The 11,061-nt window shown below is 35.0% G+C and overlaps 1 pseudogene; it reads left to right on the forward strand.

Annotated features, from left to right (window-relative positions):
- Positions 1–9,849: 9,849 nt before the first annotated feature.
- LOC104221481 (small ribosomal subunit protein eS19x-like) lies at positions 9,850–10,282 on the forward strand (annotated as a pseudogene).
- The last annotated feature ends 779 nt before the right edge of the window (positions 10,283–11,061 follow it).

Genomic DNA, 11,061 nt, shown 5'->3' on the forward strand with positions numbered 1-11,061 from the left:
TTATTGAACTTTGGATCTCATTTGATTTAAAGGGGGCAATCCTCTGTGGTAAATTAGTATCTTCAATGAGACGACTTTAGGAGGATGCTAAGTATATGCATTGAAGTCTGAGGATTCACTATGTCTTCATGTTCACCAAATCTTTAAGTCTCTGGTGTTCAAGTTCGCTGCTCTTCACGTTGAAGTATTTAAGCCCTCCAAGTCTCCAAGTTGAAGTTTTCAAGTCCGTCGATCTTCAAGTTGAAGTCTTCATGTTCGCCACTCTTCAAGTTGAAACATTTAAGCCCTCCAAGTTGAAGTCTTCAAGTTCGTCGGTCTTCAAGTTGAAGTCTTCACGTATGACACTCTTCATGTTCGTCACTCTTCAAGCTGAAACATTTAAGCCCTTCAAGTTGAAGTCTGAAAAGTCCGCCAAATATTCAAAATTTTCCAAGTATTCAAGTTGACATCGCCAAGTCCACGAAGTCTTCGAGTTAAGCTTTATAATTTTCTAATCTTAAGGCGGACATTTAAGCCCTTTTCACCTTAAGTTCGCCTATTCGTGGGTTTGTCCTTAAAGGGAACTATAACTTTCCCAACTTAAGATGGACATATGAGTTCCTTTGCACCTTAAGTTGGCCTCTTTATGGGTTTGTCCTTAAAAGGAAAGTATATTTTCCAATCTTTAGGTGAACATGTAAGTCTTTTAAGAGTAATCTCTCCGATAGTCGAGGCACATTGAGAATAATCTCTCCGATAGTCGAGGCACATTGAGAGTAATCTCTCCGATAGTCGGGCCACCTTAAGAGTAATCTCTTCGATAGTCGGGTCATTCTGAGAGTAATCTCTCCGGTAGTGGAGCCACATTGAGAGTAATCTATCTGATAGTCGGGTCATTTTGAGAGTAATCTCTCCTGTAGTCGAGCCACATTGAGAGTAATCTCTCCGATAGTCGGATCATTTTGAGAGTAATCTCTTCGGTAGTCGAGCCACATTGAGAGTAATCTCTCCGATAGTCGGGTTATTTTGAAAGTAATCTCTCCGGTAGTCGAGCCACATTGAGAGTAATCTCTCCGATATTCGGACAGGGATAAGTACTCATCCCCTCACACCCTATGATTGCCTTCTTCATGCGTGGATCATCTCGTTAAACAAGAACACATCCTTCTTGTTTGACTTATAAAAAATAAAATAAAAAAAAAGAAAAATAACATTAAAAAAAATATGAAAAAGAAGAAGAAATTACCTTTGCGTCAATATTCTCGAGTCGTCAAAAAATAAACTCGGAAGTAGTTTGTAAACGCTGCAATTGATGTTAGTTAAGAGAAGGCATAGGGGTTTATATAGTTATCAAGATGTGGGATTATATATTTGTGGGCGCTGTGGGATCAGCTATTTAGGCGGCTCCAATAAGTAGATCCCAACAGGAATTGGGAATTGGGAATTGGGATGTAGTAATTTGACAACTTCTCGGATAGGAATATAATCCAAGTAGGAATCTAATTAGGCATTTGAAAGAAGTTGGATTCTAAATAGAGCCACGTGCCTTATATTGCACCACTGTTTGGGAAACAATTCGAGACCTATATGGAAGTTCTTATCTAAATGTAAGCTCATGCCACTCAAATTCCATTTTCCCGTAAAGCTTGCCTAAGGGAATCCATCCAGTACTTGGATTCAAGATTTGCCTACTGAGTCTTGAATGTAACGTATCGATGATAGGCTATAATTACGTATTTTAGTCGTTTATTACATTTAAATTTACTGCATTTTAATTGAGTTTGAGCTTTAATCGATGGTGTTTTGCACTAATTGTGTGTTTTATGCCTTGTAGGAGTGATTCCGAGCTATGTAGATATGATGGAATGAATTCAAGTGATTTGGAGCTTTGAAGTCTGAGTAAAAGCCCAAGGAATTAAGCCAGGATCGTATTCGGGGATCAACGGATGATAGTTAAGAACGAACGACGAATCGAGTAGGCATATTATGCACTATCTAATAAAATGTACATAACTTTTATCTCAAAACTCCATTTGGGCTGCACAATATATGATTGGAAAGCTAATGCAGAGGGCTACAACTTTCATGTTTTACGGTTTTCTAAATTCTCAACCGATCAGGGTGAAAAGTGCGCGTAAAGTGCGCAGCCGCGCTCGTCAGACAGAATCAAAGTGGATCTGCGCGGTCCAACCGCGGCCGCGCACGTCCTATTCGGGACAAATGTCTTTTTTCGCCTAGGAGAAGGTATAATTGTTTGGGCCCAACTCTACTTGGTAAATATACATGGAAAAACGGTATTTTGAGAACTTTTGACATAATTTTGACCTAAGGAGGCTAAGGAGATCGGGATTCGACCTAAGGAGGCAAGAACACATTAGGATTAAGGCGGAGAATTCTTCCACGAGTTTTTCACTTCCTTCTTCCTATTTTCATTGTTGGTAATGAATTTGAGTAGTGTGTTTTCATATACTTTTATGAATAGCTAATTTGTTATCTAGGGTTTTGATGGAACCTTTTGGAGATGAATTCTTGTTTTGTTTTTATATAATTGAGTCGTTGGATTTCTCTACTTGTTCAACTACATGTTTGTTACTGTTGATTAAATGGTCAACGATTGACTGTGCCTATTTATTATGTGTTGCTTGAGAAAGGATACATATTTAGGTGGTTGTTAAACAACGTCACTCCTAACATATGTGAGAAATCAATACAACGGGTTTAAAGACATGTTTAGAAATAACAAAGCCTTGACGTGGTCATAATGAGCGGTTAGATGAAGCCAACTAGCGTAGTTCGAGAGAATATATCTAGTAAATTGTTGTAGTTGCTTGAGAATGAATTACGTCACCTAAAGTGCTCACGATCAGTAGAGAATACTTAGGCGAAATTATAGAAGACGTAGTGGGAAGGATTCCGACAATTGGGAAAATCATAACTCTAGACCTCCTAATCTTTTCTCCAATCCTTAGTATCCCTAAATTTTTTTAATTTACTTCTTTAATTTGTTAGTTAATTAGTTAGACATAAAAATCTTAATATTATAACTTAGGAATTGTTCGAGCTTGTCTTCCGAGTGATATTGAACAGTTATAGTGAAACCTTAGTTCTCTATGGGATTTGACTCCGGACTTTTAGACCGGATTATATTTGCAGTGACCGCTTATCCTTTTTAAGACTAAAGTTGGGCGTGATCAAATTTTATGGTGGAAACAAAATTGTGATTCTCCTTGAAAAAAAAATAAAGCAAAAGGGTGTTAGTCATAATACTTCAATCCTTGTCTATCAATGTTTGACAAATGTATCCGAGAAGTCATAAAGTAGGGGGCATTTGTAGGCATATAAAATTTATTGGATTTAAATTCAAGAAAATAATTTGGACTATATATTAAATATGCTAGTCCAACTAAATATTATGGGCTAAGATAATTGGATTAATTATATAAGTCCAATATTATTGGACTAGCCTATTTAATTGGGCTACAAATGATGAGCCCACTTTATTAGGCCCAATATATCATCTTCCTAAAGGCCTAGTTTGATGCCACGTGTCAAATGACGTGGTACGCCACGTCAAATGGAAGAACCAATATGACCATGCCACGTATCAAAATGACAAGTCATGCCAAGTCACATTAAAAGGCTAATGAAACCGCGCTATGTGTGTAAGTGACATGTTCTGGCCAATCAAATGCGGCCATGTCATACTTCAATTTGATTGGTCGGAAAGAGTTTGTTCTTATCACAATTCCTCCCTTCCACTACTATAAATAGGGGTCTTCATAACTCAGAAAAAACACCAGAAGTTATAACAAGAAGCAAGAAAGAGCTCGTGGATCAAACGCTTTCTTCCAGAAGTTTCAAGCTTCAAGCTTCAAGTTCAAGAAATCAAGTTCAAGCTTCAAGTTCAAGCTCAAGAACGAAGAACAAATCAAGGTTCAAGGAGTACGAGTTCAAATCAAAGTTCGTGCTTGTTGAATTCAAGATCTTCGTTCGTGACAACAAATACAAATTCAAGATCAAGCTCAAAGGCCCTTAAATTTATTTTTCATTTTAAAAAAGAATCAAAGAATTTATAGAGATTGTAACACTCAAATATTCGAAATAAAATACTGCGATTGTTGCAATATTTTTCGTAATTTCACTTGTCAAACATACATAAATCTTCACACAACTTAATTAATTGTTTTGTATGAGCCTTAAGGTAGAATTTTTTGATGTTGCATATCTCTAAATATATGTTTCAGCAATTCAGCAAAGCAGATCTAACAATTTGACACTCAAAAGTTTTAAATCTAATCTTCGTAAATTATCTGCTAATCAACAACAACAACAACGACCCAGTATAATTTCACAAGTGGGGTCTGGGGAGGGTAATATGTACGCAGACCTTACCCCAGATAATATGTAAATTATCTGCTAATCGGATGTCAAAATTCATAAAAACAACAAATTTTCTATTTATATGATGGTAAATAATTTATTCTATTTATATGATGGTAAATAATTTATCTGTACTCGTGCGGTGTTTACCTTAAACCTTATCATGTTTCTATTAGTTTGATATAAATACTAGGTAAGCTTTTAACTTTGTATAATGTAGTTTCCAGAAATCAGTACATCATAGGCAACTGTTTAGCACAATCTTTAGCCCGTTTGGACATAATTTTTTTTTTTCCTTTTTCCCAAAAAAAATTTCACCTTTTTTTTAAATCAGCGTTTGTTCATAAAAGTTTTAATTTTTCACTTGAAGATGCATTTTGAAAATTTGAAAAACTTCAAAAAGTTGTTTTCCAAAATTTTCACTCAAATCACTCACAAAACTTCAAAAACAATCCAAACCAAAATTTATGTCCAAACACAACTCTAAATTTCAAATACCATTTTCACTTGATTTTTTTTTTTCCACTATTTTTTGAAATTTTACAATTCTTTGAATATGTTGACTCTTGTCATCTAAACACTGTAGTTTACGTTAACATCAGTTTGAAAATGAACAAATGATACATCGTGAAATTATCACATGTTCATCATGTGCATTGTTTAATTCTTCTTTACAGTAGTTTTTTGGGGTTATCTAGAGAGCATTTAAACGACGACGGAAAAAATCCATCTAGACAGTACAAAAGTAGGGTTCTAATAATAATAATAATTGGTTATCTACAATAATTGAATATTAAGCACGATTGTGATTCATGCATGTTGAGAAATAAATATTTCTTTTATTTATTTAAAACCGTCAGTTCATGCAAATTAATAACCGTTGTGTTAAGTACGTGTGGCATATCTAATATTCAAATTTGATAAGTTTAATCTTTAAATATTTTATATTGAACTTATTGTACATATGAAATTATGGATTCATAATATGTATTACAAAATTTTATTTATGCATATTATTTTGTGTGAAAAATAATAGGTTCACTTGAATCAATAGCTAATAACCTTTATCATATTAAAACCACTTTAATCTAACTATTTTCTGTAGTGCTTCTTGATTTTTTTTCATCTGGTTTGTGTATTACTAAAAGATATTGGAAGATTTTATCAATGGAATTGGTCACTAATTTCTTCAACCCGCTGTTGAACTATTTCTTTCAACAATTTTTTTTTTAACTTTTACCTCCTATAGTAGAGGTTTAGACCATATTTATTATAAATTAAATTTCTTTTAAAATATTTTTTCTATAACTTTTTTTATAGCAAAATATATACTTATGATATACATTACCGTTGAGATATTAAATACTTTATGTACTATTTTTCTCAATCATTCTTATGTGATTCTCTCGGAAAATCAAAGCAAAATATTTGTTCTTTCTCTTTCCACGGGCCGGATGTCTCAATTACCACAATTACTCTCTCAAAAGAGGAGCTGGATGTGACTTTTGGGGGGCGAGTTTTTTGGTTTTTTAATAGTGGAAATTGTGTCCTCAATCACATAGATATAATAATTATTCGTTGTTTGAGTCAATTATGTAATATTTCCATCTTAATCTGGAATGTATGTAGTAGTAGATCTTCCTATTTGGAATTACTTCCTCCGTCGTGTACTGGATGTGGAGTTTAATATATTGATTTGATTTATTATATTATTCTATTAGTAGAAGGATATTGGAGTGAAGGCGGAGAGGTAGAGATAGTCCAAAGAATAGGTGGGGAGAGGTTATTAGGCAAGGCATGACGCAACTTCAGCTGACCGACAACATGACCCTTGATAAAAATGTATGGAGATCGAGGATTATGGTAGTAGAATAGATAGTCTAGAGTGTTCATAATAGTAAGACTGGCACGCAGTCTCGCTTTCTGTTAGTAGTAGTTTCTTATGACTAACTATTATTTTTTTTCATTGTTGATCACCTAACTATCTTGTTGTTTTAACTCTGCTTTTATATGGTATTTTGGTACTGTCCCTTCTTGTCTATATTTTCATAGTGCTTATGCTTTCCTGAGCCGATAGTCTATTGGAAACATCCCCTCTATCCTCACAAGGTAAGGGTAAGATCTGCATACACACTACCCTCCCCAGACCCCACGGTATGGGATAATACCCTAGTTTGGCTGATTAATGAGACATAAATAATTATCTTTAAATTAAGAAAATAAAAAAAGTATTTCTGTAACAACCCGGTCGGTCGCTTTGAGTGTTGTAGCCCCGCTCCCCCATTTACTGCTCATTTCCTGCTTAATTGTTATTATGTGACTTGCCGAGGGGTAGTTTATTCGGTTCCGAGGATGTTTCGTAATGTAATGATACACTTAGTCTCAAGATTGGAGCTTAAGTTGAAAAGATTGACTGAATGTGGACTTGTATGTAAATAGCTCCGAAATAGAGTTTTGATGGTTTCGTTAGCCCCGTTAGTAATGTCTCGATTTGAATTTAGAAGTCCGTAGGACAATTTGGTGTATTTTGACAAAAAGTTGGAAAATTGAAGTTTAGAAATATTCATAAGTTTACTGGGAGTTGAACTTGATGTTATTGGGCTTAGATTTCGATTCCATAAAGTTGAATAGCTTTGTTATGATATTTATGACTTGTGTGAAAAATTTGAGGTCTTTCTGGATCGATTTGATATGTTTCGATACAAGACCTAACTTTGGACAAGATATCTAGACCTATATAAGGAATTATGTGGTATACAATCTATTAAATGAAAGGTCTTTGAGTCTAGTTTCTAACGCTTCAAACTGTTTGTTATTTGGATATTCCTACAAGAAGTTATGGCCAAATTACTAAAGGCTGGCAGAGGAGTATTGGGGATGCGAAGCATCCGGAGCCGCGTCCGAAAGAACGACTGGCAGTGAAGTGCTGCCATAGCATCCGGGTCCGCGTCCGAACTTCGAAGAGGAGTGAATTGGTGATGCGAAGCATCCGGGGCCGCATCCGAAATCTGGGTTTATAAACACAATTTTGGGGTTCATTTCCCCCATTCCTCTTGGCTGAATTTTGAGGTTTACTCTCTCGAGACCTTCAACTCTTCCCATCTTTAAGATGAGTAATACCTACTAATTTGGTATTTTATTCTATCATTTCCATTGTAGAACTAACTCAATCCACCATGAAATCCTTAGGTCTTCAAGAAATTTCTTCAAGAACTCAAAGGAGGATTTTGCAAAATTTCTTTCAGATTGGTAATCATACACCCTTATACTTACATATACAGATTTATTATGGGAATATGAGTATGAATTAAGTATTGGAACTCATGTTATGGTGATTGGAATCCATAAATCCCCGATTTAAATACATGACCATGGTAGAGATTGAAATGTGATTAATTGATGTAATTTTGTTGATTGGGTGTGGATGAATGGTCACACATATGATGATTGGAAGTTATAAATTATTGGTAAATGGTGGTAGTTGAATAAACTAATTTCATGGTTAAGAGATGTAGAGATTTATGTACTATATGTGTTTGATAAATTGCCTAAATTATCATAATCTGGAAATTGAATTCCATGATTTTTCCATTCGAGGTGTTTGGAGGCCAACTATTCGAATAAGGATTTGCACGACTTGAGGTAAGTAACATTTCTAAACTTGGTTATGAGGGTATGAACCCTGATTATACGTGTTATGTGATTGGTTTGGAGGTGACGCACATGCTAGGTGATAGGCATGTTGGCGTGCACCGTAGGAATTGTGACTCAATTTATTCTGTGGAGCTGTGTAGTCAAATAACTTGTTATTTTTCCATGTATTTGCTATGTGTTAGAGCACCTTGGTTGTGACTCGTGTTAGAAATCATGCTTATGCTATATGCCGGTATTATTGGGACTTACAGAAGTCGTATTGTTGTTAAATTACTTGCTTAATTTGCAATTATGTACTCAGTAATATTCATTCATTTCATATCATATCTCAGTCTCTGTTGATATTCATTGATGCACCGTATCATCATTTTTTGGCTGATTTCTTTGTGATATTTTTGAGCCCGAAAGACTGGAGAGATTGATGATGAGTGAGGCCGAGGGCTTGATTGTGAGGATAATTATGGGATCGGGCTGCATGCTGCAGCATGTTTCTATTGATTAATGCCATGATTGGCTTATTATAACGCTTGGGCTGAATGAGCCCCTCCGGAGTCTGCATACCCCCAGTGAGCGCAGGTATCTACTGAGTGCGAGTGCGAGTGCCGAGAGCGAATGCCGAGTGATTAAGAGGATTGAGTGACTTTGAAAAATGAGTGACTGTGAGGACTGAATGATTGTGAGGAATGAGTGACTGTGGGGACTGAGTGATTGGGAGGATTGAGTGACTGAGCATGTTGAGAAAAATTTCTACTCAAAGAGATGTACTTTCCTCATGCCATTCGATAATGAAATTTCTTATTGTGGAAGAAAGTTTTTAGGAAAAACTACAGTTTTCAGGCTTACTCATATTTTGGTGATTTCGATGAAAAAGAATTGAGTTTTACTATTATACTTGAAAAATATACCTATTTTTCTGGAACTGTGAACGAGTTGAGCATTTTATTATTGAGTTATTCTTTGTGCTGTTTTAATTATATTGTTTATGAAATGTTACTAGCTATAGATGTGGACTCTAACCTTGGTAAAAGCTCCTCAGTACTTTCAACCTAAGATTAGCTTTGTTTCGTAATTTGTAAATTTATCTTAGGTTCACGGTTCACCCAGCTATAATTATTATGCCCAATCCATATCAAATTTCCCACATGTTTTGCAAGGTTATCTAATTTGTCACAGTAACATTTTTCGTAATTTTTCTCTATAGCATAAATTTGGTGGAGCGAATAAATACTTATGCTAAATTAATACTTAGTTGTGACTTTTTTCCTACTCCCTCCATCTCATGTGGCATGCTTCTTCAGAGTCAATTTAGTTTGAATTTATCTCAAATAATATTATAAATTATAATTTATCTTATGTCAATATAATAAAAAATATATTTTACAATGTTGATCAAAATTTACATATTGAAAAACAAAAAATAACACATAAAAGGAAGTGTCACTTTTACATGCGGTTAATTCCCTTTTGGATTTTGCAATTGAATTTTGTCGCTTTGTACTAGCATAGGAAAAGTGAAACCACAACCCGAGAAGGAGAGGCGTACCGGTTTCCTCGCCACTTAAATTTGTAGGACTCTTGAAAGTCGATACACGAACTTTGAATTTTCCCATTTGAACACTTCAACTTGACAAAATGAGTACTAATAAACACATCCATCAGAGCGTGTATATCAATTGCGCTGACATGTACAACACATCATACTAAGCTATTTATTACTTGCCATCTGTTATTTGTGGGTCCCATTTTTAAATACAAAATCAGAAAAAAGTTACAAATACAAAAAAAGGAACGTGAAGAGAGATCTGCATCGGCGCCGCAACAATAACAGAGGTGAAGATGGAGGCAGCGAGAATCGTGAAAGATGTTTCCCCTCACAAATTTGTGAAGGCTTATGCCGCTCACCTCAAGCATTCCGGCAAGATGGAACTTCCTGAGTGGACTGGTCTTGTCAAGACTGGTAAACTCAAATAGCTTGCTCCATATGACCCTGATTGGTACTACATTAGAGGTTGCTTCTATGGCATGGAAGATCTATTTGAGGGGTGGTATTGGTGTTGGTGGATTCCGAAGAATCTATGGTGGTAACCAGAGGAATGGCAAGCGCCCTAGTCATTTCTGTAAAAGCAGTGGTTCAGTTGCACGCAACATACTTCAGCAATTGCAGAACATGAACATCGTTGACTTTGATCCTAAGGGTGGAAGGAGAATCACATCCAATGGCCAACATGATCTTAACCAAGTTGCTGGACGAATTACTGCTGCTCTTTAAGAGATGAATTTAAGCAATTTTATGAATACATGCTAGGAAGACGAAAGAATTGGAAGGGGAGGGGAAAAGTCTTTTTTTTTCTTTTTTCTTTTTTATTTTTATTTTTATTTTATTCTAATTCTAGTTTTTTTAGTAAAAACAATACTATTCACGCGCCTTGGCAGCGTGATTTGCACACAGTATAGCCATGTCAGCTACAGTGCTTCCACATAGGCATGATCAACGGTCAAAAGTGTTTATTAGTATCCGTTTTGTCAAGTTAGAGTGTTCAGATGGGAAAATCCAAAGTTCATGTATCGGCTTCCAAAACCCCTACAAGTTTAAGTGGCCAGGAAGCCATTACGCCAAAAGGAGAATATGAAAAGTTGGAAAAGGTTCATTCCACACATGACGAATATGAGCACGTGATTTTTGCCATACATGAATTACTCCCATAAATTCAAAACAAAATAATTTCGTTTCATTATTTGCAATTTTTGTGGATTTTGTGGCATTTTCTGTTAATTGTTTGTATTTGTCTGTATATATATTTTTTTTTAATTAACGGAAAATACAAAAATATGTCACATTTGCATTGAGGATTTAACTTTGCATTTTTGAATTAAGTAGTAAATTAGTTATTTTATAAGAATTGAAAAATCACAAAAAAATAGTTTAATTTGCACGCTTTAATTTGAACTTTGATTTTGAATAATTTTCTTTTAATTTACTTTAATTAATTGTGATAATCTTTATTTAAGTCTAATTAGGATTTTTCAGGTAAATTAGGTTCTAGGATT

Source organism: Nicotiana sylvestris, chromosome 4 (assembly GCF_000393655.2).
Source record: "Nicotiana sylvestris chromosome 4, ASM39365v2, whole genome shotgun sequence".
NCBI lineage: Eukaryota > Viridiplantae > Streptophyta > Magnoliopsida > Solanales > Solanaceae > Nicotiana > Nicotiana sylvestris.